At 43.8% G+C, this 27,555-nt stretch overlaps 1 protein-coding gene and 1 pseudogene across 1 annotated transcript in view; both read left to right on the top strand.

Moving 5' to 3' along the window:
* The window catches only part of PALS1 (protein associated with LIN7 1, MAGUK p55 family member), a 282,364-nt gene that overhangs the window by 197,975 nt on the left and 56,834 nt on the right, over positions 1-27,555 (top strand). The gene's annotated exons all lie outside the window — the stretch shown is intronic.
* LOC141120698 (5S ribosomal RNA) lies at positions 23,347-23,464 on the top strand (annotated as a pseudogene).

Below are 27,555 nucleotides of genomic sequence, written 5' to 3'. Positions count from 1 at the left end.
TCCACAGAGTGATGGGGGATCCTGGGTGTGCAGCAAGAAGTAGTGCACCTGCCAAGATATAAAAGTACATGAAAATAGAAAAGTCTTCCCCCAGACTAAAAGGTAATCCAATCATGAAAGGGCAAAACTGGCTTAGCTGATTGCGGGACATACTTAATTAGACGTCCCCCGAGTCAGCTGTACTAAAAGCCATAGGTGGCATATTGTGAGGCTGTATCGGCTGGGAGCATCAGCTGATCCCCGAGCGCAAGCGATTGATGCGCCCGGGATCAACTGACTCGCTCACTCCAGCTGTGGGCTTGATCACTGGGCAGTCCTCCGGTTTCTGCGGCGTCACCACGTCATAGGGCATGGTGACGTCAGATGTCGGAGGGCCGCCGGCACGGGAGTGAGGGCGGACGTCTACCCACACTAAAGATGGAAGGCATGTTTGGCACTTGCGCAGATCGTCTGAAAGGTAGACCCGCGATGTGACACAAGGCGTATGCGCTGATCCACAGCGCATTGGACATTGCAATAGTGGGGAGCATCCACCTGGGGGTTGGCCCTGTGGCATCACCACGGGGCCTACCCATGCCGGGGGACGAAGCTGCAAACACATGGAAGCATCTGGTCAGGAGCGGCAGAGATAAAGCTAGCAATAAGTCAATATGTATATTCGTGTGTGTATTGAAACACCTGCGTGGGGTGGAACCGCGAGTATGAAACGCAGAGCCTGGAAGAAATAACCATACATGTTACAATCAAAGATATGATGGCTTTAAAATATTAGTCATTATAGCCATATTATAAAGCCATAGGTGAAATACATTATAGCACAACAAAACATTATGAAGTCTGTACAGCTAAAAAAACTCCTGGCGAGACAATAGCCCTAAAAAAAACATATCCTGCAATCTTAATACAACAATAAAGCCTTCAACAATAAAGCCTTCAGATAAAGTAGGCAACATTGTCCTGATGGACAAATACATACCAATGTGTAATAATATTCTGACCAATTCTGTTTGGTATCGACCAATTAGATTGGACATGATTAAGGTCTTCAATGAGGACTTTTACCTATTGATAGTGCATTTCATAATAATGTAATTTCAAAACAACTGTGGAATTTTGTCTGCACAGCTTTCCCAAAAACAGCTACATTCTACTGTCTTCCGATGATCCACAAAAATGAAGTGGACCCTCCAGGAAGACCTATTGTCTCCGGCAATGGCTCCATCACCGAAACGTATCTAGAGTGGTAGATGTACACTTAAGACCTTTTGTTACGCCCTTACCTTCCTATGTCAGAGACACTATTCACTTGTTGCAACATATTTTATTTATTTATTTTATTTCAGGTACTTATATAGCGCCATCAATTTACGCAGCGCTTTACATATACATTGTACATTCACATCAGTCCCTGCCCTCAAGGAGCTTACAATCTAAGGTCCCTAACTCACATTCATACATACTAGGGACAATTTAGACAGGATCTAATTAACCTACCAGCATGTCTTTGGAGTGTGGGAGGAAACCGGAGTACCCGGAGGAAACCCACGCAGGCACAGGGAGAACATGCAAACTCCAAGCAGGTAGTGTCGTGGTTGGGATTCGAACCAGTGACCCTTCTTACTGCTAGGCGAGAGTGCTACCACTACACCACTGTGCCGCCATATTGATGGAACCCAAGTATCTGACAAATCCATGTTAGTCACCATAGATGTGGAATCCCTTTACAGTTCTATATATATATCCCTTGAGACTGGGAGTGTGTCACTCTGCTCAAATATGGGGTCATGCTCCGTATGTCTATACTCATGCGAGGGTTGAAACCTGAGACGCAGACCCTGTTACCTTCCGGACTGGATATGTAATGTACATTGCTTTTGATGGTCTGGTTGTAAGTATATACTCTGTTGATTAATATTTGTCTGTCAGTTTCAATCTGTCTCCCATGTCATGTGTCAAATCGCTGCCTACGATTTCTCAGTGTTTAATAATTTTATTTTCAAACAATTTTACCATTGTGATGTATTAGAATGTATGTAATCATACACTCATACACAAATCTAGAATTCTAATAGGATGCATTAAGGTGAAAAAACACAAACCTTTACAACCCCTTTAATATTCCTGGATATGCACTCTTTCGGAGAGACAAGGTAGAAAGGAAAGGTGGTGGGGTCTGTCTCTATATGAGAAGGGATCTCAAAGAGAGTGTGAATGAGTACCTAATTGATGGAGAGTGTGATGTGGCTGAAGCATTATGGGTGGAACTGCATATAGATGTGCGTAGTTCAATGTTAATCATTGGAGTTTGTTATAGACCACCCAATGTTAATGAGGAGGTGGAGAATAAGCTCCTTGCACAGATGGAAAGGGCTGCAAGGGCTGGGACAGTGATAATAATGGGGGATTTTAACTACCCAGAAATTGACTGGACTAATGGCACTGCTGGAACAGTTAAAGGGCAAAAATGTATAAACCTATTACAGGACAATTTTATGGTCCAGTTTATTCAGGCCCCAACTAGAGATAATACTCTGTTGGACCTGGTAACCTCAAACCATGCAGAGCTTTTTTTACTAATATTCATGTAAAGGAACATCTGGGTAGCAGTGACCATAACATAATTTAATTTGATGTTAGCTATAAGCAAAACACATACGGGAAAGCTAAAAACACTTAACTTTAAAAGACCAATTTTTCCAAGAATGAGGGCTGCTCTCCAGGTCTTAGACTGGGAGGGAATATTGGCATCAATGGACACAGAAATAGGAATTCTTCAAAAAGACTGTGAACTCACTGCAAAGTATATTCCCATGGGCAATAAGTTTAAAAGGTTAAAAATAAAACCTATGTGGCTCATGGCGAAAGTTAAAAAAAGCTATAAACAATAAGAAAAGAGCTTTTAAAAAATATAAAAATGAAGGAACACTATTGTCATTTAAATGTTACAAAGAATATAACAGAATATGTAAAAAGGAAATCAAGGACACGAAAATTCAAAATGATTGCAAAGGATAGGACAAACCCCAAAAAATTCTTCAAATGTATTAATAGTAAAAAGGTCAGGTCTGAGCATGTAGGACAGGGATATGCAATTAGCAGACCTGCAGCTGTTGCAAAACTACAAGTCCCATAATGCCTCTGCCTCTGTATGTCATGCTTGTGGCTGTCAGAATCTTGCTGTGCCTCATAGGACTTGTAGTTCTGCAACAGCTGGAGGTCCGCTAATTGCATATCCCTGATGTAGGCACTTTACAAAATAATCTATAGCGGGTGACTGGTGATAAAGAGAAGGCAAATTTATTAAATATATTCTTCAGTTCTGTGTATACAAAGGAGCATGGGGGAGCTCATGTCCAGAGTGTGGGTGGAAGTGAAACGGCCCCATTGATCCACAATGGCTCAAAAGTGATATGGTCCAGAAATATTTAGACAGACTAAAGATGGGTAAAGCACCTGGACTAGATGGTATCCACCCACAGATCCTAAAGGAATTGAACTGTGTAATTTCAAAGCCATTGTATCTCATTTTTAGGGACTCATTAATGACAGGAATAGTACCAATGGATTGGCGTAGGGCCAATGCGGTGCCTATATTTAAAAAGGGAACAAAGCCTTTACCAAGTAACTATAGACCTGTTAGTTCTATACTATTCTAACTTCTTTAGTCGGGAAGATACTGGAGAGTTTAACAAAAGACCACATAGATGAGTTCTTGCTGGAAAAAAATATTTTAAGCAACAGACCGCATGAAGTCATGAAAGACAGAAGTTGTCATACAAATCTGATTTCTTTTTATGAAGAGGTAAGTAAAACCTTGGACAGAGGGGTGGCTGTGGAGGTGGTATACTTGGATTTTGCGAAAGCGTTCGATACAGTTCCCCACACATGGCTCATGTGTAAGGTAAAGTCTACAAGCTTAGAAAGATCAGTTTGTAAATGGATAGAAAACTGGCTAAAAGTCTGATTTCAGAGAGTAGTGGTTAATGATTCTTACTCTGCATGGTCTAAAGATATCAGTGGTGTACCCCAAGCTTCAGGGCTGGGACCCTTACTTTTTAATATCTTTATAAATGACATAGGGTCTTAAAAGTATCATTTTAGTCTTTGCAGATGACACTAAGCTATGCAGTGGAATAAAATCTTTACAGGATGTCCTCAATTTACAAGCCGACCGCAATGCACTGTCTAATTGGGCGACTATGTGGCGGATGAGGTTTAATGTTGCTTAATGTAAAGTTATGCACTTGGGGGGCTAAGAATATGCATGCATCATACATACTAGGAGGAGTACAACTGGGGGAATCCATAGTGAAGAAGGATCTGGGGGTTTTGGTAGATCATAAGCTCAATAATAACATGCAGTCCCAAGCTGCAGTTTCCAAAGCGAGCAAAGTCCTTTCTTGCATTAACCTCTTGCCAACTGCCATACACAGATGTACGTTGGCAGAATGGCACAGGCAGGCAAATGGGGGGCCCCGTCATGGGAGCGTGCGCGCGGGTCCCGGGAACGCTATGTTCGCAGGCGGCCCGCGATTGCGGTGATGAGGCAGAACGGGGAGATGCCTTTGTAAACAAGGCATTTCCCTGTTCTGCCTAGTGACATGACAGAGATCCACTGCTTCCTGTCATCGGGAGCAGTGATCCCTGTCATGTTAGTGGTAGCCTATGCCCCCTACAATTACGCTTATTGCGATTTTTTTTTTTTTTTTTTTTACCAAAAATATGTAGAAGAATACATATCGGCCTAAACTGAGAGAGAAATTTGTTTTTTTATATATTTTTAATTTGATATCTTTAATATCTTTAATTTGACGCTTGTTTTGTTTATAGTACAAAAAATAAAAACAACCGAGATGATCAAATACCACCAAAAGAAAGCTCTGTTTGTGGGAAAAAAGGACGTTAATTTTGTTTTGGTACAACGTCGCACGACCGTGAAATTGTCAGCTAAAGCGACACAGTGCCGAATTGCAAAAAATGCTCTGGTCAGGAAGGGGGTAAAATCTCCTGGGGCTGAAGTGGTTAACAAGAGGTATGGACTCCAGAAAGATATATAATTTTGCCCCTTTACAAATCATTAGTAAGACCTCATCTGGAATATGCAGTTCAGTTTTGGGCACCAGTTCTCAAAAAGGATATAGGGGAACTGGAGACAGTGCAGAGAAGGGCAACCGAACTGATAAGAGGCATGGAGGCGCTCCGCTATGAGGAAAGATTAGAGGAACTGAATCTATTCCCTCTTGAGAAGAGGAGATTAAGGGGGGATGTGATCAATATGTACAAATATATAAGGGGTCCACATAGTGAACTTGGTGATGAGTTATTACTTTACGATTAACACTGAGGCTAAGGGGGCACTCTTTACGCCTAGAGGAAAAGAGATTTCATCTACAAATACGGAAAGGTTTCTTCACAGTAATGCCCCGTACACACGGTCGGATTTTCCGATGGAAAATGTCCGATCGGAGCGTGTTGTCGGAAATTCCGACCGTGTGTGGGCTCCATCAGACATTTTCCATCGGATTTTCCGACACACAAAGTTGGAGAGCAGGAGATAAAATTTTCTGACAACAAAATCCGATCGCGTCAATTCCGACCGTGTGTGGCCTCTTCCGACGCACAAAGTGCCACACATGCTCAGAAGAAATTCCAAGACGGAACAGCTCGTTCTGGTAAACTTAGCGTTCGCAATGGATACAGCACTTTCATCACGCTGCAATGTTAAAAATGGTTTAATACAGCGCACTCTCTTCTTTATAATGTGACAAGAATTAAGTAGTTTTGCTGCTCATATTCACACACACTTCTCACAAAGTTTTATTTTTGTTTTTTTATTGGGATTCCCTGAATATATTGTTATTAGTTGTCACATCTGACTGAATTTTTTTTTTTATTTAATTTTTTTTTGGGATTTTAAGCCTTTTATTTTTTTTTAAAGGGGTTGTAAAGGTATAAATGTTTTCACCTTAATGCATTCTATGCATTAAGGTGAAAAAACTTTTGAAAATACCGCCGCCCCCAGCCCCCCCGTTTTACTTACCTGACACCTCGAAACTCGGCCGCTCGCTCCCGACCTCCATTCAGCCGATCAGCCTGGTCGCTGATTGGCTATAGTGGATGTATTGAAAGCAGCGCAGCCATTGGCTCGCGCTGCTGTCAATCACAGCCAATGACGCGGCACGCCGGGGGCGGGGCCGAGTGATACAGCGAGCGGCTATAGCCGCCAGCTGTATCACGGGAGCGCGCCCGCAATAACTAACCACCATGCGAGAGAGCTCGCATTAAGGTGGTTAGTTATTGCGGGGAGGAGCCGAGACAGCCGCCGAGGGACCCCAGAAGAGCAGGTTCGGGGCCACTCTGTGCAGAACGAGCTGCACAGTGAAGGTAAGTATAACATGTTTGTTATTTAAAAAAAATAAATAAAAAATTACCTTTACAACCCCTTTAATGTTTGAATTTTTTCAAAGGCTGATCTTTGTTCAATGTTATTTTTATTTTTACTCCAAAATATTTTTGTGTGTGTTTTGTGTGTCAAGTTACCCCAACACCATTGATATCTTTTATTATATAATCTCAAGGAGATTGTTTGGTGTTGGTGTCCCTTGTTCATTTCACATTGTATATTTGAAATGTACCTGAATCCTCACAAACCAACTGTCCTTTTTGAAGTAAAACACATAAGAGAGTATAATTCAAAACAAAAATCCTTTATTAAGGGCTCAGAACCAAACAAAGAGGAAGGCAACACTGGATCAACAGGAGAAATTAGCGAAGCCTGGGACCCCCTGGGCAGACATCAATTCTTGAACATCAAAATTGGTGGCCTGAGGAGTCCATATGTAAGGGAGGGCAGTCTGGTCCAGAATTCGCAGAGATCCGGATAGCAGCAGATGACATGTGTGTCCCCAGGCTGTGGTACCACAAGAGGCTGCATTTTTTGGCCGACCAGACTGGATCCAGGGTCCTCACTTCCCTTGTCTTCTTTTCACGCTTCATTCCGGGCTGTGGCTGTGCAGTTGGAGATGTGGCAGGAGGAGGAATAGGACCTGGAGGAGGACTGGGAGGACCTGGAGGAGGAGGAGGACCTGCAGTAGGAGGAGGAGGACCATCGCAAAGGTGTGTCTGAGCTGTCATTTGGCCCCTCATAACTTTGTTAAGAGCCTCCAATATGAGCGCCTCACACAAGACTTGTTGGTCCTCCTCCATCCTCTGCATTTTATATGCAATGATGGCAGCAATGTCCTCCTCCACGGTCTGTCGTGCTCCCAGGACCTCTGTAACCCTCCAAAAGAGTCCTCCGGTAGCCTCCTCTAGGGCACTCCTCCTAAAGCCACTTTCTCTTTTCAGGGGGGTGGAGGGACCTGCAGATCAGCCAGCCGGCTCGGCCCAGCCACCTCCTGGCTGAGACTTCCCTGTGTATGAAAAAGGGACATGGTTGTAATGTTTTGCTTCATCAATCACAATCCTAAATTAGTACTCCAAACTAACATCTAGGTAACATCATTGATTGGACAAGCAGAAATATTTAGAGGAATATGCTATACCTGGCTCAATCTGGGCTCCTCCACATGTTGCCTGGAAGGCCCAGGTTGGGCGTCAGAAGCCTCAGCCGGGGGGGAAGGAAGCGTGGAAGGAAGACTGGAGAGGGATGGCCTGGGTTCAGTCTGGCCTGCCAGAAAATGCAGCCTCTCGTAGTACAACATCCTGGGGACATAGATGTCATCTGCTGCTCCGGATCTCTGTAAATCCAGGACTTTCTTGCGCTCCCTTAGATATGTGCTCCTCAGGCCACCAATTAAGATCTTTAAATAGGTGATGTCTGCCGTGGGGATCACCTGCTTCACAATTTCACACAATTGCACCAGTGCTGCCTTCCTCGTTTCTTGGTTCTTGTAATGGGGGTGTTTAATCTCCCACAGACATGGCAGCTCCCTTAAGATATCTATGAATACTGAAATGAAGTCATTGTCTTTCACTAAGATATCCATGTATACTGCAAGACACAACACAAAAAGACAAACAAAGGCGCCTCTAAGTGCAGAAGAAAAACAAGTTTAATGCCCCAACTGGGTTCAAAAAGCACTTACAAGATGGAAGGTGTAATCAGGCACATCATAAGTAAGGCTGCATTGGAAGGGGTCACGGTGGGAGGAAGCATTCAGAGCGTATGGATGTTGTAACTGGCAGCAGCAGAGTGGAACACAGGGAGCCGCTGTGAAGCCGGCGTCGTCAGCATGGAGAGACGGCGTACCCGGAAGTGATGTCATCCACTAGAGCGGCTCCTTAACCAGCCTGGACCGCAAACAAACAGCCAAAGGGAGGATGTAATGTCATCAATAAGGGATGCGTTTCGGAACCGTCAATCGTTCCTTTTTCAACCTACATAGGTTGAAAAAGGAACGATTGACGGTTCCGAAACGCGTCCCTTATTGATGACATCACATCCTCCCTTTGGCTGTTTGCGGTCCAGGCTGGTTAAGGAGCCGCTCTAGTGGATGACATCACTTCCGGGTACGCCGTCTCTCCATGCTGACGATGCCGGCTTCACAGCGGCTCCCTGTGTTCCACTCTGCTGCTGCCAGTTACAACATCCATCCGCTCTGAATGCTTCCTCCCACCGTGACCCCTTCCAATGCAGCCTTACTTATGATGTGCCTGATTACACCTTCCATCTTGTAAGTGCTTTTTGAACCCAGTTGGGGCATTAAACTTGTTTTTCTTCTGCACTTAGAGGCGCCTTTGTTTGTCTTTTTGTGTTCCTATAGACCCTGCTTCAGTCTTTTAAAGTTGCAGCCCTTTGTGCTGAAGATTATCATCCTACAACATTCATCACTTCTACCAGCACCCTCATTTTTATTTTGGACTGCCTTATACACAGAGACATTATTTAGACTACGCTAGCCCTGTGCGCCCTATACATACATTTTTTTAAGACACAACACAAGACAAAGCCTAATGTCAGACAAAACTCTCCTAATCTTGTTACAATATAGGCGTCAATGTAGAAGCAGTATAGGCACAAGTTTGTCTATCACCTTCGTTCCCTACGATCGGCGCGTCCAATGCTCCTTCCTCCGCTCACAGATCGTACGTAATACGCACACGTGTTACGCTTTATACACACTGCGCATGCGTGTAACTCCGCCCACCCCTGACGTTCTTTCTAGTCTATTCCCCGCCCCTTTTCGTTCGGCGCAGTGGGGGAAGAGCACATGGCGGAGTCACAGCAGGTGCGTGCTAATTGCAGGAACGAGGAGAAGGAGGAGGAAAGCCCGGATACGGACACGTCCCGATCCAGAAGGAGACGTTTTAAGGCCACAAATATGTCCTTTGGGGAGATGTTGGAGATGGTCGACATCATGAAGAAGTCCGACTATGACGGAAAGTATGGGCCTTACCGCAACATCAGAAAGGCAAAGATCATGGCAAAAGTGGTCAAAAGCCTTCACAAGAATTTCGGGGTACGACGATCGAAAGATCAGCTCAGGAAGCGGTGGTCGGACCTGAAGTTAAGAGAGCCAGAGCAGTACAGAAAGATCCGGAGAGTGCTGCAAAAAAGTAAGTAGTTGTGCTGTGTTCCTATTCTTTCTGTCTTTATTGCGTTCGTGCTGCTCCATATGCTTTTCTTAATTGTACAGTTTAAAAGGGCAACTTTAATGTTCATGGGCCCATTATTCGTTCGTATCAAACATTTTTCTTTCGGCCTCTAAAACACCATTGTTTAGGCCATATGCATTTTCCCACATTTTTTTGGGCCTACTTGGATGCCAAATAGTTGTTTGTGTAGATGGGTTTGTTACTAGAATGAAATGCCAACTAGATTCTGTGTAAGGAGAGGACACTGAGCAGCTGTTTTCACATGTGGACACTGGAGCACTAGTGTGGGACACAAGAACACCATTTTTATTAGGGGGCCACACAGGTGCTCCAGTGTATACTATAGGGGGGTCTCCATCTGTGAAGCTTGTACTAAACAGATAAAGTATTGCAGCTTGACAAAGGCCAATAAAAAAAATACATCTTGGAACTCGGCTAAAATAGACAATTGTACCCCACTTCCAAGCAATGTTTCCTATTTCTAGTTCTGCCATCAAATATCTGTGTGCTAATTATACCATTTTTGTTTTACATAGGGGAGAAAAGACTCGGAGGACACCCCTCATCCGAGGAGACCATAGACCCTCCACCTCTGGAAGAAGGGGAACTAACACCAACCCAAGAAGAGCAGGAGGAAGAAGAAGATGTGGTGGAGATTGGCACCACAACAGGTGAGTGTCTGCGACCACAGGCTCAGGTAAAAGAGATGGATGGTGGCAGATTTTTGAGACCTGTTTTTGTTTTCTTTCTCTCTTTTTAGGTGATCGTTATGTTGTGGATCCAGAACGTTTCACTTCAGAAAGTGCCCAGATCCTGATCGGGGAGATCATGGGGTGTAATGTCGAACTGCAAAACATACAGCAAAAAATCAATGATGTTATTAAAAAAAATAATAACATCATTGATGTTTTGGGGCGAATTTAAAACCCCACAAAATCACTTTTTGGATTGTGGTCCAATCTTTTAAATATTTTTGAAATGTTTTGAAAAGGCAAATTTGGAGGATGCACACAGTGTGCCAACATGTGCTATCTGCCATCACGGGAGATCAATGGACGCGTTTTGGGGGTGCAACCCCTTCCTTAATTATAAAGTAGCGTTGAGGAAGAGCTTGCTCCCCCAAAACACGTCCCTTGATCCCCCCTTATGGCAGATAGCACATGTTGACATTCGTAAATTGGTGTGCATCTTCCAAATTTGGCTTTTCCAGGGGTGATTTCCCCCCATCTGAACGCTATATCAAACCCAGTTCCTAAATACTGATGTCTGATATAGCCTTCAGGTTTTACCTAATGTGAACTTTGTAAGTTCAAGTTTTTTGGCTTTCTTGTTGGTTTTACACAGGCCTGTTTTATCTGAAATGGACATTTCGATTTTTGATAATGCTACTGCAAAAATTGTTAAAACAACATGTTTGTTGTATAAAAACCTTTGGTAAATGCACATGTGATTGTGCAGGTATAAAAAAGTTGCTTACTCAAGAATGTGTGGATTATTGTCTCAACACTACAATACAACACTTTTGGGGTGATGTAATTGCTGTTTTCTGCAAAAATGGGTGTTATTTCCTAAGGGCAAATCCTCTTTGCACTACAAATGCAGTTTCAGTGCAGTTGCAAGTGCACTTGTAGTGAAATGTGTTTTTGCATTTAGGAAATAACAGCCAACAGTGCTTTGTTTAAGGTTACACAATCACGACATTTTCTGGACTCAACACATTTCTGTCAGGGTCAGCTAAAACAAACACAAGCAGTAAATGTCCACCAAGAATTTCTTTTTTTTTTTATTATAAAAAGGCTTCACAGATTGTCTGGCATATTGATAGCCCCCCTACCCGCAAAGAACTCCAGGTAGCGTAACCGGACATCACGGGCACTCAGGGAGGGCAAGCCAGGACGGCCACTTTCAAGCGCCGTCAGTGTGGTTTGATGAGCCAGCATAGTTGGCCGAATGTTTCCTTAAAAAGTTATGGAGAACACACCACGCCAGTATAATATGGTTCAGTTTATACTCCGCCATATGGATGGGTGTCAGAAATAGTCGGAACCGGCTGGCCAGGATTCCAAATGTGTTCTCCACCACTCTTCGGGCTCTGGCCAGCCGGTAATTAAAAACCCTCTGTTCCGGGGTGAGGGTCCTCATTGGGAATGGCCGCATCAGGTGGTCCCCCAGCGCAAACGCTTCATCAGCAACGAACACAAATGGGAGTCCTTCAACATTGTCCTCTGGAGCTGGCAAGTCCAAGCTGCCATTCTAGAGACGCCTGTAAAACTCCGTCTGGGCGATGACTCCACCATCGGACATCCGGCCATTCTTCCCCACGTCCACATACAGGAAGTTGTAATTAGCCGACACCACCGCCAACATCACTATACTATTGAACCCCTTGTAATTATAATAGTACGACCCCGAGTTGGGTGGTGGGACGATGTGGACGTGTTTCCCATCAATTGCCCCTCCGCAGTTAGGAAAGTCCCACCGCTGGGCAAAGTGGGAGGCCACAGTCTGCCATTCCTGTGGCGTGGAAGGAAACTGTTGAGGAAAAAACAATAAACATTACTATTTTTTCACAGAAACATGGCAAGCAGATTAGGCACAAACATTATGTGGCAACCTCCAGATAGCATTTAGTAAGGGGAATTTAACAAGGCCAAAGGTACACCTATCATATTCCCCCTCCCCCCCTCTCATGGGCCATTTCTAACATTATAGGGGGGGGGGGGATCTTGGACAGGTAACCCTCTTCACTTCATTGAGAGCTGAATGCCTAAATAATGGGTATTACTTGGAACAGCCCCTTCTTAGTTACGCTATTGGCAGACCACTGGACAGGTAAGAAGTGTCATAATACAAAGATATAAATACACATTGTACACATTTGAGGACATTTGGACATTCTGCTATTACTATCAAGATATTAATAGAATACAAAAACTTGAAACAGTACCATTGGAAAGTATACAGGTAGGCCCTTGCACTACATGCTTTGGGCAATTCATCCATAAATCTGACCAGTAAAGAGGTGGGTATAGTGTGTATGGGTTTGGCAAAGTCAGCAGATAGATGATTGAGGATACATAGAGAATTGGGATCAGCTGACTTAGCAGTTGGGGGAGGGAGGGTTACAAAAAAATATTTGGGGACACCAACAAAAAAAAGCCTCTGGCACTCTGCCAGAATTTAAATCAAAAATAACATTTCCAAACATTTTAGGGGGTGTTTGGGGTAAAGCACTACTATAGAGCTGATGAAATACATTGTTAAGTGACTACATGAGGTGAATATAGGCCAGGGGACACCATGCTGGGGAGGTTATTGAAGGGCAAATATGTATGAAGGACCTAAAATAATAATTACGTAAAAATCCAGCATGCATGAGGACAAAGGGGACATTCACAGCATATTACAATTATGGTAATTAGGGAATGAGGAAAGAAATACAATATATTAGCAAACATTCAATACAATAAAATGTGATATAAAAGGATAAAAATCTTACCTTCATATACTCCTTCTGCAGGACCTGGATGATGGCAGAACAGGTCTCTGGGATGATGATACCCAGAGCCTGGGGGGAGATGCCTGTCGAGAACTTCAAGTCCTGCAGGCTTCTCCCTGTTGCCAAATACCGCAGGGTAGCGACCAACCTCTGCTCCGGAGTGATGGCTTGCCTCATGCAGGTATCCTGCCTGCTGATATAGGGGGTCAGCGAAGCCAACAAACGGTGAAACACGGGGTCCGTCATCCTGAGAAAGTTCCTGAAATCATCAGGGTTATTCTCACGGAGCAAAGGCATATGAGAGAACTGGTCATGCTGAAGCAACCAATTCTTGGTCCATTAACTCCTCCCCACCCTGTTCATGGACTGGACTTGTGTCAAGGTGAGGACCCCAACACCAAGCCCCCGCACAGCACGAACTCTACGAGGAGTACGCATACGAAACATGGCTAGAAAACGGTCGGCTGCTCAGAACGAAGTAACAGAATGCACTGAAGAACAGCAAGGCCTGTGAAGAGCGACCTGAAAACCAGTAACGAACGAACAAGAATACAATGACTACTTAAAGTCACGCGGAACTTGCTTGCACGCACTGAAGAGCAGATACAAACCCACAAGCACAAACTGAACGGCAGTAAACGATCTGAAAGCCACGAGTCTGAAAAAGCGCGAATCGTCTCTCACCAAACTTTTACTAACACGAGATTAGCAAAAGGAGCCCAAAGGGTGCCGCGCTTGGTTGTGAACCCACCTTTTCTAGTCTCGTCGTACGTGGTGTACGTGACCGCGTGGTTGGCGATCGGAAATTCCGACAACTTTGTGCGACCGTGTGTAGACAAAAAAAGTTTGAGCCAACATCCGTCGGAAAAAAATCCTAGGATTCCGACCGTGTGTACGCCCTATAAGAGCTGTGGAAATGTGGAATAGGCTCCCTCCAGAGGTGGCTCTGGCCAGTAGATTGCTTTAAGAAAGGCCTGCATTCTTTCCTAAATGTACATAATATAACTGGGTACTAACATTTATAGGTAAAGTTGATCCAGGGAAAATCTGATTTTCTCCCTGGGATCAGGAAGGAATTTTTTCCCCTGCTGTAGCAAATTGGATCATGCTTTTCTGGGGTTTTTTGCCTTCCTCTGGATCAACTGTAGGTATAGGATTGTGTATATGGGATTGTATATTTTTTATTTATTTTTATGGTTGAACTAGATGGACTTGTGTCTTTTTTCAACCTGATTAACTATGTAACTATGATCAACTATGTAATGCAGCCAGCCTCTCCAGTGCCCAGTTATGTATCCTGTCCTGTGCCCTGTAATGTAGCCAGCCTGTCCAGTGCACAGGAATTAGAGGGAGGAGCGCCGCGGGACTTACCGCCATCAACAGGCAGCTGCTAGGCTGTCCCGCGCCAGAGAGGGCTCTCTGCCTCCACCCCCACCCAAGACAGTGCCCTGAAATTGGTCTTGTTTCCCCCTATGGGGCGGGGTCCACGGGGAATGGATCTCTCCGGGCAGACAGCGCGTTGTGGGGGCTCCAGTGTCTGAACAGCTGGGTAGAAGACCTTGGTGGGCTGTATGTGGCCCACGGGCCATAGTTTGAGGACCCCTGGTCTAGGTCACAGAAACCTAAGATATGTTGTATATCTGGCTTTCCCAAAAGGGAAATACTGGTATAAGATAGAGAATATATTCACCTGGACGGAGCCAGGGGCACAACCTTGCATAGGCAGTCTCTCGTGTGGAAACCATAAATCAAAAAAAAAAGCAGGCAGTAAAACAACTAAAAATAAAAAATATATGAGCATCGCGCTAGATATTAAGTATAAAGTCCATTGGGGAATCCATATGGATCGTATTCATCTGTGTAAATAAGCAATGTGATAATATAGATCAATTCTCCTTAATGACAGTGTCCATCATCCATCACCAAAAGCTGCAGTTATTCCACCACCAGCTGTAGAACCGCTTACCAGCTCCTGTAGACCCCTTATTACAGGGGGTCGGTGTATGCCTGTGGCTTAAAACCCATCCGGGGCCTTTTTCTGCATCTCAGGGCTCCTCCACACTTCCGATATCACTCAATGGGGTAGATAGGGATTGGGCACCAAAAAGACACCGACCCCTTGTAATAATGGGTCCTACAGGAGCTGGTAAATGGTTTCTACAGCTGATGGTGAAATCACTGGTGATGGATGATTGACACTGTCTTTAATCAGAATTGATCTATTATCACATTGCTTATTTTCACAGATGAATACAATCCACATGGATTCACCTATGGGCTTTATACTTGATATCTAGCACGATTATCATATATTTTTTATTTGCTGTTTTTGTGACTGTTAACACAAGAGGATTGCTGCTTATTTTCTTACGGATAGATGATTTTTAGCGCAGTTTTTACATTTTACATCAAAACTCAACAGAGTTACCAGTAGCAAGGAAAACAAACGATAAACAAAACAGTCAAAACATTACCAGAGATGGAAAGATCACGCCAGGATGATCTTCAGGCAGCCATGGCCCTATAGGTAAGTACAGACAAGGCCATATAGGAATAAGGCCCCCTGCAGATGGTATCAGCAATGTGGAGGTAAGGATTCCAGTCAGTTAGCCGCATCTTTAGGAGACTGAAGAACCGAACCGCTTCCCCCATCAATCACACGTATCTTGACGGGAAAGAGGATACTGTATTTGATGCCCTTAGCCCGCGTGGCAGCCTTCACTGAATCAAAGGGCCTGCGCATTTTTTGGGTATGGTAAATCTAGACCAGGCCTCGGTGGGACACGAGCACGTTCCACTGTGTAATATGGCAAGAATTGAGCCAGGGGCAGCAGTGACCGCAGCAAACCCTCCATGAACTCTGTAGGATTCTTCCCCCCTGCTCCGTCTGCCAGACCCACAGTCCTTAAGTTGTTTCTTCTGCTCCAGTTCTCCACATCCACCACCCATTACTTCAAGGCCCGCAACTTCGTCTGCAAGGAACGAAGGGATGTGAAATGCTCTGCCACAGTATCCTCCATGTGGCCAACGCACTGCTCCGCAGTGGTGAGCCGGGCTCTCCTCTTGTCTAGATCTTGCCAGATGAGGCCAATACCAAGCTGTGCAGCATTGATCTTGCTAGGCAGCAAGGTATGGCAGGAGGTAATAGCCACCATGACCTCTGGAATGCCCGGTGGCGGACAAGCAGCCGCTTCTTCCAGCTCTGTCTGTAACGCCATATTGGAATGGCGTGGTGGAAGGGCCACCACCAGAGACACAGGGCCTGGTGGAGTAGTCGCACACAGAGGGAACCAGAGCTTCTTATCTCCTTTCTGGCGACCAGAGGCTTTAGTAGGCATGCAGGGTAAAGCTGACTGCACCCCAGAGGCAAGGGATCACCCTGAGGAGAAAATACGGATTACAAATCCAGCAGAGCTCCAGAAAGCGCATCCGTTCAGTCGGCCGTCTTGGACACACCCCCATGTTTTCTTTTTTAATAATATATTTGTTTTATGTTAGATATCTTAGTGCTGCTAATTTCCTGTGGTCTCTTTGTAACACCTTCCTATCTACATGCACGTGCTACAGTGATGGCTGTGTGGCATTTCTCAGGGAGGCAACAACAGTTGACCATGACTGCGTAATGTGCCTTGAAATGATCAGTTGTGGTCTGTATTAAAAGCCCATGTGATTAGAAAGACAGTAGAGGAGCACAGTTCACCTGTTATTTTGTCTAGGTTTACACTGCTGCAATCAGATTTTGATCTGACTTTCGGTGTGATTTAGTGCTTTTCCAAAATTGCACCATGCTGTGTTACATTGATGTGAATGGACACCATTTGAAGATGTGATTTCCATTGTCATACGATTCTGCCCTACTAGTCGTGCTATTGATTTTAAAAAAAAATGGTATTTAAATTTGCATTAACATATTACATCTTATATTACCTTTTTGTTCTTGGTTTCACATATAGTTTAAAGCATATGTCAAGGTAAAATTAATTTTAAAAAAACTAAAATATAAATATATATATATATATATATATATATATATATATATATATATATATATATATATATAACCCCTCCCACTACTGGGAGTACCTCAGTTTTTTCGTCACTGTCTAAGGTGTTGGTCACGAGTAAAGATGTGCTGCGCTGAGCTCCACTGGAGCAATCCTTGCTGGGGCTAGCTATGCAGCCGGATCCCTTCAAAATATCTTTTAGGCCGAATTGAATGGTTCCCGGGCCTCGTGTCCGAAGAAACAAGGTCTTGCCTGTAACGCTTCTCTTTTTAGAGAGCTGGACCCCGGGATCCAGTACTTTGGTATTTTAGAGCCATAAAGTTTTACTGGCGGGGTGCTATTACAGGGCCAGGAGTGTGGGTTCCCCTAGGGTCCTCGGTTCCTGAAGGTTTGTTAACGGAACCCACTGTGAAGGGTGAAGATTGGGTCTGTTGGTTTTTACCACAGAAAATGGGAAAGGTAAGTGGAGTTTTTCTAAGAATTTTTTAACATTTTCTTATGAAATGTCTCCTTTAAAAAGTAAAATGTTATTGTGCTGGCTGCTAGTTGTCGGAGGGACACAAGAGCTAAGAGGGGCATGAAAGAGGTTTGGTGACACAGGCATTTCCTATTTGACACATTTACTTTTTGCATCAGGCTGAGCATTAATAGCAGCGGCAGTGGCTGAACTATTACTCTAGCAGTGGATGCGATTTCTTCTGTTAGTACCTCTGCTTTAGCGCATCGGGCTAAAGTCAGAACGGGGGTAGCTGGTCAGAGTGAGCATCAGGGCCATGAAATGTTTTCAACACTGCAGCCCCTGTTTATGTTACTAAAAAGGTCTTTTTTCCTCAGCCATGATAGGATTGAAAAGAAATTAAAAAGGTTAGCGGCTTTAATCGCATCCCAGTGTGGGAAAAAAATGCAACAGTTCTCAACCATTACCCAGGTCCCTCAAACTGAGGAACTAGAAGCAGGAGAAGATGAATTCCCTCAGGGGACCATGGTGAGGCTAAGGACTCCTCTTCTGAGGTGTCAAATGCGGGTGGATCAGCTTTCCCAATCTGTAAGATTGATGGTGCAATTTCTTGCTGAATGGTCCGCTCCACATTTATGTACCCTTAACTGAGTGTTTGGGTTCGCTAAGGCCTCCTCAAGCTGTACATACCTTTCCTGTCCATTGCTGGAAAAGCTTTGTTGTATCTTAGTGGATCACCCAGATAAACATATTTTTTTCCCCTCCTAAAGTTTTTTCACGCTTTATCCTATGGTGGAGAAAATTCACTAAAAGTAGGGTATACCAGCAATTAACGCTCCTCTGGGAATAAGAGTTTGACTTTTTCCGGCAGACAATGCTCAAATGCTTAGAGATCCAACGGATAAAAAGTTGGAATTCCTATTATTTAAAAAAAAAAAAAAAAACGCTTTTTTTTTCCCTGGCAGATTAAGTGTCTCAGCCTACACTGATAGTAATTGGTTAATCGTTGAGAGACCAGTTTAAACAGGTGTTCAAGGTTATCCTGCTCAGCAGGCTTAGGATCTGGCAAGCTACTAGCAGCTTTATATTTGCAATGGTTGCTATGAGAGATTCTATCCTTCAGGTCTTGCTCCCTTCGCTAAGCACCATGCAAGAAGCTCCTGCCTAGTCTTCCTTTTGCGGTAGCGATTTGGGTAATACATCCAAAGAAATTCTAGTGGAAAAAGTACCCCTTTGCCATTTAAGAAAAGGAGTAAATGTATTTTCATTTTAAAAACTCCAGGCAGTCACGACGGCCTCCGCCATCAATTTCAAAAGGTAATCCTCAGGGTCAACCCCAGGGACAAAAGAGGGGGAGGAAACCTACAAAATACTGAAGCCTCCTTATGAGGAGGCGCCCCCGATCGCTCGAATAGGGGGAATTCTTCTGCAGTTCTCAAGGATCTGGGGAAGAGTGTCGAGACAGATGGGGGACTTCCTCAATAGCTCTAAGGTACAAACTGGAGTTCCGAGTTTCCCCCTCTCCTTGTTTTCTCAGATCAAACGTTCCTAAGGATCCAGAGAAAAAGAGGTTTTTCTCTCAAGCATTGGACCATCTTTTGGCAAAAAAATTATCATGGTGGTCCCCATTTAAGAGCAGAGGTTGGGGTTTGGTTCAAACCTTTTTTCCAAAACCGAATGGACATTCTGGATCTCAAAAATCTAAATCCAATTCCTGAATATAACCACTCTTTTTTCGCATGGAGTCAATCCAATCAGTTATTTCCATCCTACAAGGTGGAGAACTTCTGGTGTCAGTTGTCATCAAAGATGCATACCTCCATGTGCCTATTTCCTCGCTCACTAGTAAAATCTGTTTTTCAAGGTGGAAAATCTTCATTTTCAGTGTGTAGCTCTGCTTTTCGCTCTAGCTACTGCACCTTAAGTGTTTACAGAGGTTCTGGCCCCTCTTCTAGCCAGATTAAGGGCCCAGGGTATAACTATTATGGTTTACCTAGATGATCTGTTCTTGATAGACCAGTTGGTAGCCTGCTTAGGCCACAGTATGGTCACCACATTCAACTATCTAGAATATCTAGGTCGGATTCTCAACCTAGAACAAATCTTTAAAACCATGAAGAAGGCTAAAATACTTGGGTCTGGTCATAGATACACCCAGAAAAGGGTATTATTGCCCCAGGCAAAGATCAGCGCCATAAAAGGAACTGATTCATGTGGTTGAAGCAAGATGAATTCTTCTATTTGGCTTTGCATGAGGTTGTTGAAAAAGATGGTGGATTCAGAAAGACCTGTTAAATTCCTCAATTGAATATTTTCGCCTTAACTCTGCCTCTGTCTCCTCCCCGGTGACCCTCTGGGGGGCTTACAAAGCAGTACTCAGGGGTCACATTATCCAAATAGCATCAAAGCGCAAAAAAGACACAAGCTGCAGAAAACATTGGAGTCCCGACTGGACTCTATTTCTGCAACTTTCAAGCAACACTCTACATCCGCAAATTGCAAACTTTTGGTCCAGGCCCGCACAGAATTAGACTTATGCCTCACTGACCAGGTGGAGAGGGCGTTGCGCTGGTCCCGCCAACACTAGTATATTAAAGCAAATAAACCAACTGTGATGCTGGCCAAAAGGTTACGCACATTTAATTCTAAACCTACTCCTATTACACTACGTACACGACATAATGTACTTACCAGTAACCCGATTCGTATACTGGACGAATTTCGCCATAGACTCACCACCCTATACTCAGCCCAAGACCGTACGACTGGACAGGATAGGGCGAATTTTTTGCAGAGTATTTCGTTGCCCACTCTATCTGAGGTACAAGTAGACCTCATGGATCGTGACATTCAAGAATCGGAAGTCAGACAATGTATTAAAGACTTAAAAATTGGGAAGAGGCCGGGTCCGGATGGCTTTACGGCACTTTACTATAGAAAACTAGTGGAGGTCTTAGCCTCTCCCCTAACGGCTATGTTTAATTCTGTTAAAAACGGTCAAAATTTATATCCTGACCTTTTGACGGCTAATATAGTGATGTTGCCGAAGCCCGATCGTGACCACACCTCATGGGCTAATTTTTGACCTATATCATTAATCAATATTGACATGAAGATTCTTACTAAAATCTTGGCTAATCATTTGAACTCGTTCCTTCCCCGCTTAATTAAAAAAGGCCAAGTAGGTTTTGTGCCGATGAGACAGGCAGGAGATGCCATTAGGAGAATTATCCAACTGCAGCATATTGTACATAATCGTTCCTTGGAATCTATGCTTTTGTCACTTGATGTGAACAAGGCCTTTGACACCTTGTCTTGGCCATATCTCAGGTCAGTACTACGCCACTATGGCTTTGGGTTTTTTTTTTTGCGTTGGTTGGCGGCCCTGTATGATACTCCTCAAGCTAAAAAAAATATTATGGGTTTGAATCCTCTGTTTTTCCCATCCGTAGGGGTACTCGACAGGGCTGTCCACTATCGCCCCTCCTGTTCGTCCTAGCGATGGAACCATTGGCAGAGGCGATTCGTTCACATCCAGATATAAAAGGCATTGAAGTGGCAGATTTAGTTCACAAGATCTCCCTGTTTGCAGATGACATTCTATTGACAATGACATCACCTAGAATCTCACTGCCCAACCTGTTCTCTCTATTAGAGACCTTCGCGTCTCTTTCAGGGCCTACATGTTAATCCTCCTAAATCTAAAGCGATGTCTGTAAATCTCTCCCCTCCAGAATTAGCCTCTTTAGAAGAAAACTTTCCATTCCAGTGGCTTCCCTCGCTGCCCTATTTAGGCATTCGCCTCACCCCTAAATATGATGGACTATACCAGGCTAACTTTCCTCCTCTTTTTAGGAAACTTACTGATATGCTATCCTCCTGATCCCACTTCCCATTATCCTGGTTCGGTAGGATCTCTGCGGTCCGTATGACTTATCTTCCAAAACTGTTGTATTTTTTTCGAGTGTTACCAGTCCCAATCGCCTCCTATATATTGCGAATCCATCAAAACAAACTTTTGAAACTTATATGGGGTTACACTCGTCCCCGAATTAATAGGCGGATATTATTTGCTCGGCGGATCAATGGAGGACTCTCGGTTCCCAATCTTCAAACATATTACACGGCAGCAAATATTGCTCCACTGACTCGATTACATGACACTTATCAAATGCCATTATGGGCTACAATCGACCTGGTTGAATCGCATCCTATACCTACTTCCTCTGTGCCATGGCTCCCTCCCATGAAACGCCCACATGGGTTTGGGCCATGTATGACCCATTCTCTCCGCCTATGGGACTCTGTAAAATACTCGGCTGAACTACTGTCCCCTAACTTACCACTATTGCGTCTTGACCATTGCCCGTTATTCCCTCCCAGCTGCGAAAATCCTAACCAATTCTCATGGTGGAGGGATAATGGATTCACTGATGTCCATTCCCTGTTCACCCCTATGAGAATACTCACATTTGAAATGCTCAGATCTTCCCATGTCATACCCCTTAGGTAACATAATACTTACCTTCAAAACAAACATTTTCTTCAACAACTTATAAAGGCCCAACCTACTCCATTCACTTTGACACCCTTTGAAAGGATTTGCAGGGCTGCACCTCACTCCGGGGGTAATATCCCTGCTCTACTCCTCTATCATTTCCATTAAGAAACCCCAGGTGAGATCATGCCATCTTCAATGGGAAATGGACCTGGGCAAACAGTTGGATCCGGAGGACTGGCAGATCATGACGATATCATTTACCAAGAGCTCTAGGAATCTTCTTACTCTAGAAAATGTATATAAGGTATTTTACAGATGGTACTACACACCCGTTAGGCTAGCCCGTTTCATCCCCTTATATTCTCCTCATTGTTACCGGGGTTGCGCACAGGAGGGTACTATGGCCCACATTTGGTGGACATGCCCGAAGGTATGTAGACTTTGGGTAAGGGTATATACCCTTTTACGTAATATGCTCCACTCCAACTTGAAAAGAGACCCCTATGAAGCTCTTCTATGCAAACCAATCCCTGAACTGCTTCGCCCAGAACGCCAACTGCCTCTACATCTTTTTAATGCTACCAAATTGACCATAGCAAGGGCCTGGAAAACCCCTATACTCAGCTTTGAAGCAGTGAAAAATCAAATGAATGATATTATGATTAATGAGAAACTGACATCCCTGGCTTCTGACGCACACAATAAATTCCTCAGGGTCTGGCAACCATGGATATTACATAACCAACCCTCTAGGTTCAATAATCTACTCCTATCAATCTAAAGACCTCCGGATGCACCCCCTTCCCTCATAATGGACTCTTCCCTCTCTTCTTCTCCCCTTCTTTTTTTCTCTTCTATGTTTCCTTTATTTAATCATCTCTACTCATTCTCTTCTTCTAATTGTACTCACCTTTGTGACTCCTGAAACCAAGGAGTCAGGTTTAATAATGATGGTTACAGCGATATAGAAGAAATAACATAATTAGAATGGACTATTCTATTCATTTTTCTCACTGATTTTCTTGAAACGTCGAATATTGTTCCACATTTACATAGCATCCCTGTGTTGTGATCCTCTTTATCTCATGTTTGATGTAACCTTCAATCAGTTGCACTTATTTGTTGTATTCACATTTCTATCAATAAATCTTTGTAAAAGAAAAAGATGGTGGATTCATTCGAGGCCGTTCCTTATGCTTCGTTTCATTCGAGACTGCTGCAAAACAGTATCCTATTGGCTTGGAACGAAGGGTTCAAGCTCTAGATTCCCAATGTGTTCAACTCCAAAGCCTATGGCACATCACCCTGAAAGTACCCAATCTTGTCGGATCTTGGAAACTAAGCAGGGTCAGGCCTGGTTAGTGCCTGGATGGGAGACCGCCTGTAAATACTAGGTGCTGTAGGCTGGGTGCCCCGGAGCCTCAGTTTATAGTTAATAACTAAAAATCTGCAAAGGGGAAAATCCTTCCTTCAGTTACATGGAAAGTGGTAACAACATATGCCAACCTTTTTTGGGTTGGGGAGCAGTCCTGGAAGAGGCAGCTGTCCAAGAGAAGTGGCCCAGATCAGAAATGGCCTTGCTCATTAACATTTTAGAAATTCAGGCAGAGCACTTGGTCCTGAGGGCCTGAACGTTCAGTTTACGGAATTGTCCTGCCAGGATTCAATCTGACAATGCCACAGCAATGGCCTATATTAATCACCAAGGGGGTACAAGAAGCTGTGTGGCCCAGAGAATGGTGAATCATATCCTATCTTTGGCAGAAAACAATGTACCTATCGGCAGTTTTCATTCTAGGAATAGAAAATTGGCAGATGGACTACTTGAGTCGCCAGCAGGTGTTCCCGGGAGAATGGTTCCTTCACCCCAATATCTTCATGTCTATATGTCTAAGATGGGGGATCCCAGACGTAGATCTGCTTGCTTCCAGGTTTAACAAAGAAATCGACAAGTTTGTGTCAAGAACAAAGGATCCGCTAGCATGCGGAACAGATGCCTTGCTATTCCCGTGGATTCGGTTTTCACTGATTTATGCATTCCCTCCTATTCTGCCTGCGTCCACAACTTCTTTGCAGGATCAAGCAGGAAGAGAAGTTGGTGATTCGCGTGGCCCAGAAAATCTTGGAATGCAGAGATCATCAAGATGGTGGGAGGGGACCCTCCCGCCACGGCCAGACCTTCTCTTGCAAGGTCCAGTATTCCATCCTACTTTACAAACGCTAAATTTAATGGTTTGGCTATTGAGACCCACATTCTGGAGAAGCGTGGGCTGTGTCAGATTCAGTGGACCACTCTGGTTGGTCTACACTGGTTAATGCAAGGAACCAGGCCTCCAGAGTCATATATTATAGAGTCTGGAAGGCATATGTCTCCTGGTGTGAATCCAGGGGTTGGCACCCCAGGAAATATATACTAGGTAGAATCGTTGACTTTTTACAGATGGATTAGAAATAAAGCCGGTCTTGAGGACTATCAAGGACCAGGTTTCTGCCTTATCGGTATTTTTTTAGCGACCACTTGCTTCACACTCTTTGGTTCGTAGCTTTATTCAGGGGGTAACGCGGTTTAAAACCTCTGGTTAAGTCACCCCTGAACCCCTGGGACTTGAATTTAGTCCTGTCGCTATTATGGAAACAGCCTTTTGAGCCGATACGACATATTCCCTTGATCCTTTTTGACAAGGAAACTAGTTTTGCTGGTAGCCATATCTTCTGCAAGAATGGTATCAGAGTTGGTTGCTCCTACTTGTAAAGAGCCATATTTAATTATTAACAAGGATAAGGTTGTATTGTGTCCTCATTCTAATTTTCTACCTAGGGTAGTCTCAGGTTTTCATTTAAACCAGGATATTGTTCTACCTTCATTTTTTTCCCATAACCCCGTTCTGCAGAAGAAAAGTCACTACATTTTCTTGATGTGGTGAGAGCAGTCTATTTAGGAACAACTGTTCAGATTCGAAAAACTAATGTTTTGTTTGTGTTGCCTTAAGGTCCTAAAAGAGGACAGGCAGCATCGAAATCTACTATTTCTAAATGGATTCGACAAGTGATTGTTCAAGCTTATGGTTTAAGGAGGAAAGTTCCACCTTTTCATATTAAAGCGCACCCCACTAGGGCTGTTAGTGCTTCGTGGGGGTGCATCACCAAGCTTCTATGGTTCAAATCTGCAAGGCCTCAACTTGGTCTTCGGTCCATACATTTACCAGATTTTATCAGGTGAATGTAAAAAGGCATGAGGATATCGCCTTTGGGCGTAGTGTGCTGTAGGCAGCAGTATAACTCCTCTAGTATCATGTTGCCCTAATTCTGTTGTGTCTCCCTCCCCTCAGTTGGCATTGCTATAGGACATCCCACATAGTAACTACTATGGCTCTGTGTCCCATGATGTACAATAAGAAAATAGGATTTTTATAACAGCTTACCTGTAAAAATCCTTTTCTTTGAAGTACATCACGGGACACAGAGGTGTCCTCTCTTCCACACACGTGCAGACACCATGGCTCTGGAAAGCTCCTGTCTTTAGCACATCCAAGGTAACATTTGGTGACTTTATCATCAAGTCCCTACTTCTCCTACTCTCAAGTTCAGCACTTCTGTTGTATCTTAACCACTTGAGCCCCGGACCATTATGCTGCCTAAGGACCAGAGGTCTTTTTCCAATTTGGCACTGCGTCGCTTTAACTGCTAATTGCGCGGTTATGCAATGCTGTACCCAAACGAAATTTGCGTCCTTTTCTTCCCACAAATAGAGCTTTCTTTTGATGGTATTTGATCACTTCTGCAGTTTTTATTTTTTGCGCTATAAACGGAAAAAGACCGAAAATTTTGAAAAAAAATGATATTTTCTACTTTTTGTTATAAAAAAAATCCAATAAACTCAATTTTAGTCATACATTTAGGCCAAAATGTATTCGGCCACATGTCTTTGGTAAAAAAAATGTCAATAAGCGTATATTTATTGGTTTGCGCAAAAGTTATAGCGTCTACAAACTAGGGTACATTTTCTGGAATTTACACAGCTTTTAGTTTATGACTGCCTATGTCATTTCTTGAGGTGCTAAAATGGCAGGGCAGTACAAAACCCCCCCAAATGACCCCATTTTGGAAAGTAGACACCCCAAGGAAATTGCTGATAGGCATGTTGAACCCATTGAATATTTATTTTTTTTGTCCCAAGTGATTGAATAATGACAAAAAAAAAAAAAAAAAAAAATATTTACAAAAAGTTGTCACTAAATGATATATTGCTCACACAGGCCATGGGCCTATGTGGAATTGCACCCCAAAATATATTCAGCTACTTCTCCTGAGTACGGGGATACCACATGTGTGGGACTTTTTGGGAGCCTAGCCGCGTATGGGACCCCGAAAACCAATCACCGCCTTCAGGATTTCTAAGGGTGTAACTTTTTGATTTCACTCTTCACTGCCTATCACAGTTTCGGAGGCCATGGAATGCCCAGGTGGCACAACCCCCCCCCAAATGACCCCATTTTGGAAAGTAGACACCCCAAGCTATTTGCTGAGAGGCATATTGAGTCCATGGAATATTTTATATTTTGACACAAGTTGCGGGAAAGTGACACTTTTTTTTTTTTTTTTTTTTTTTTTGCACAAAGTTGTCACTAAATGATATATTGCTCACACAGGCCATGGGCCTATGTGGAATTGCACCCCAAAATACATTTAGCTGCTTCTCCTGAGTATGGGGATACCACATGTGTGGGACTTTTTGGGAGCCTAGCCGCGTACGGGGCCCCGAAAACCAATCACTGCCTTCAGCGTTTTTAAGGGCGTGAATTTTTGATTTTACTCTTCACTGCCTAACACCGTTTCGGAGGCCATGGAATGCCCAGGTGGCACAAACCCCCCCCAAATGACCCCATTTTGGAAAGTAGACACCCCAAGCTATTTGCTGAGAGGCATGGTGAGTATTTTGCAGCTCTCATTTGTTTTTGAAAATGAAGAAAGACAAGAAAAAACTTTTTTTTTTTTTCTTTTTTCAAATTTCAAAACTTTGTGACAAAAAGTGAGGTCTGCAAAATACTCACTATACCTCTCAGCAAATAGCTTGGGGTGTCTACTTTCCAAAATGGGGTCATTTGGGGGGGTTTTGTGCCACCTGGGCATTCCATGGCCTCCGAAACTGTGATAGGCAGTGAAGAGTGAAATCAAAAATTCACGCCCCTTAGAAAGCCTGAAGGCGGTGCTTGGTTTTCGGGGTCCCGTACACGGCTAGGCTCCCAAAAAGTCTCACACATGTGGTATCCCCGTACTCAGGAGAAGCAGCAGAATGTATTTTGGGGTGTAATTTCACATATTCCCATGGCATGTTTGAGCAATATATCATTTAGTGACAACTTTGTGCAAAAAAAAAAAAAAAAAAAAAAAAATTTGTCTCTTTCCCGCAACTTGTGTCGCAATATAAAATATTCCATGGACTCGACATGCCTCTCAGCAAATAGCTTGGGGTGTCTACTTTCCAAAATGGGGTCAT

This window comes from Aquarana catesbeiana, linkage group LG13, assembly GCF_042186555.1.
Source record: "Aquarana catesbeiana isolate 2022-GZ linkage group LG13, ASM4218655v1, whole genome shotgun sequence".
Lineage (NCBI taxonomy): Eukaryota > Metazoa > Chordata > Amphibia > Anura > Ranidae > Aquarana > Aquarana catesbeiana.
The sequence above is the reverse complement of the archived record's forward strand: the minus strand, read 5'-3'. Positions and strand labels throughout refer to the sequence as shown.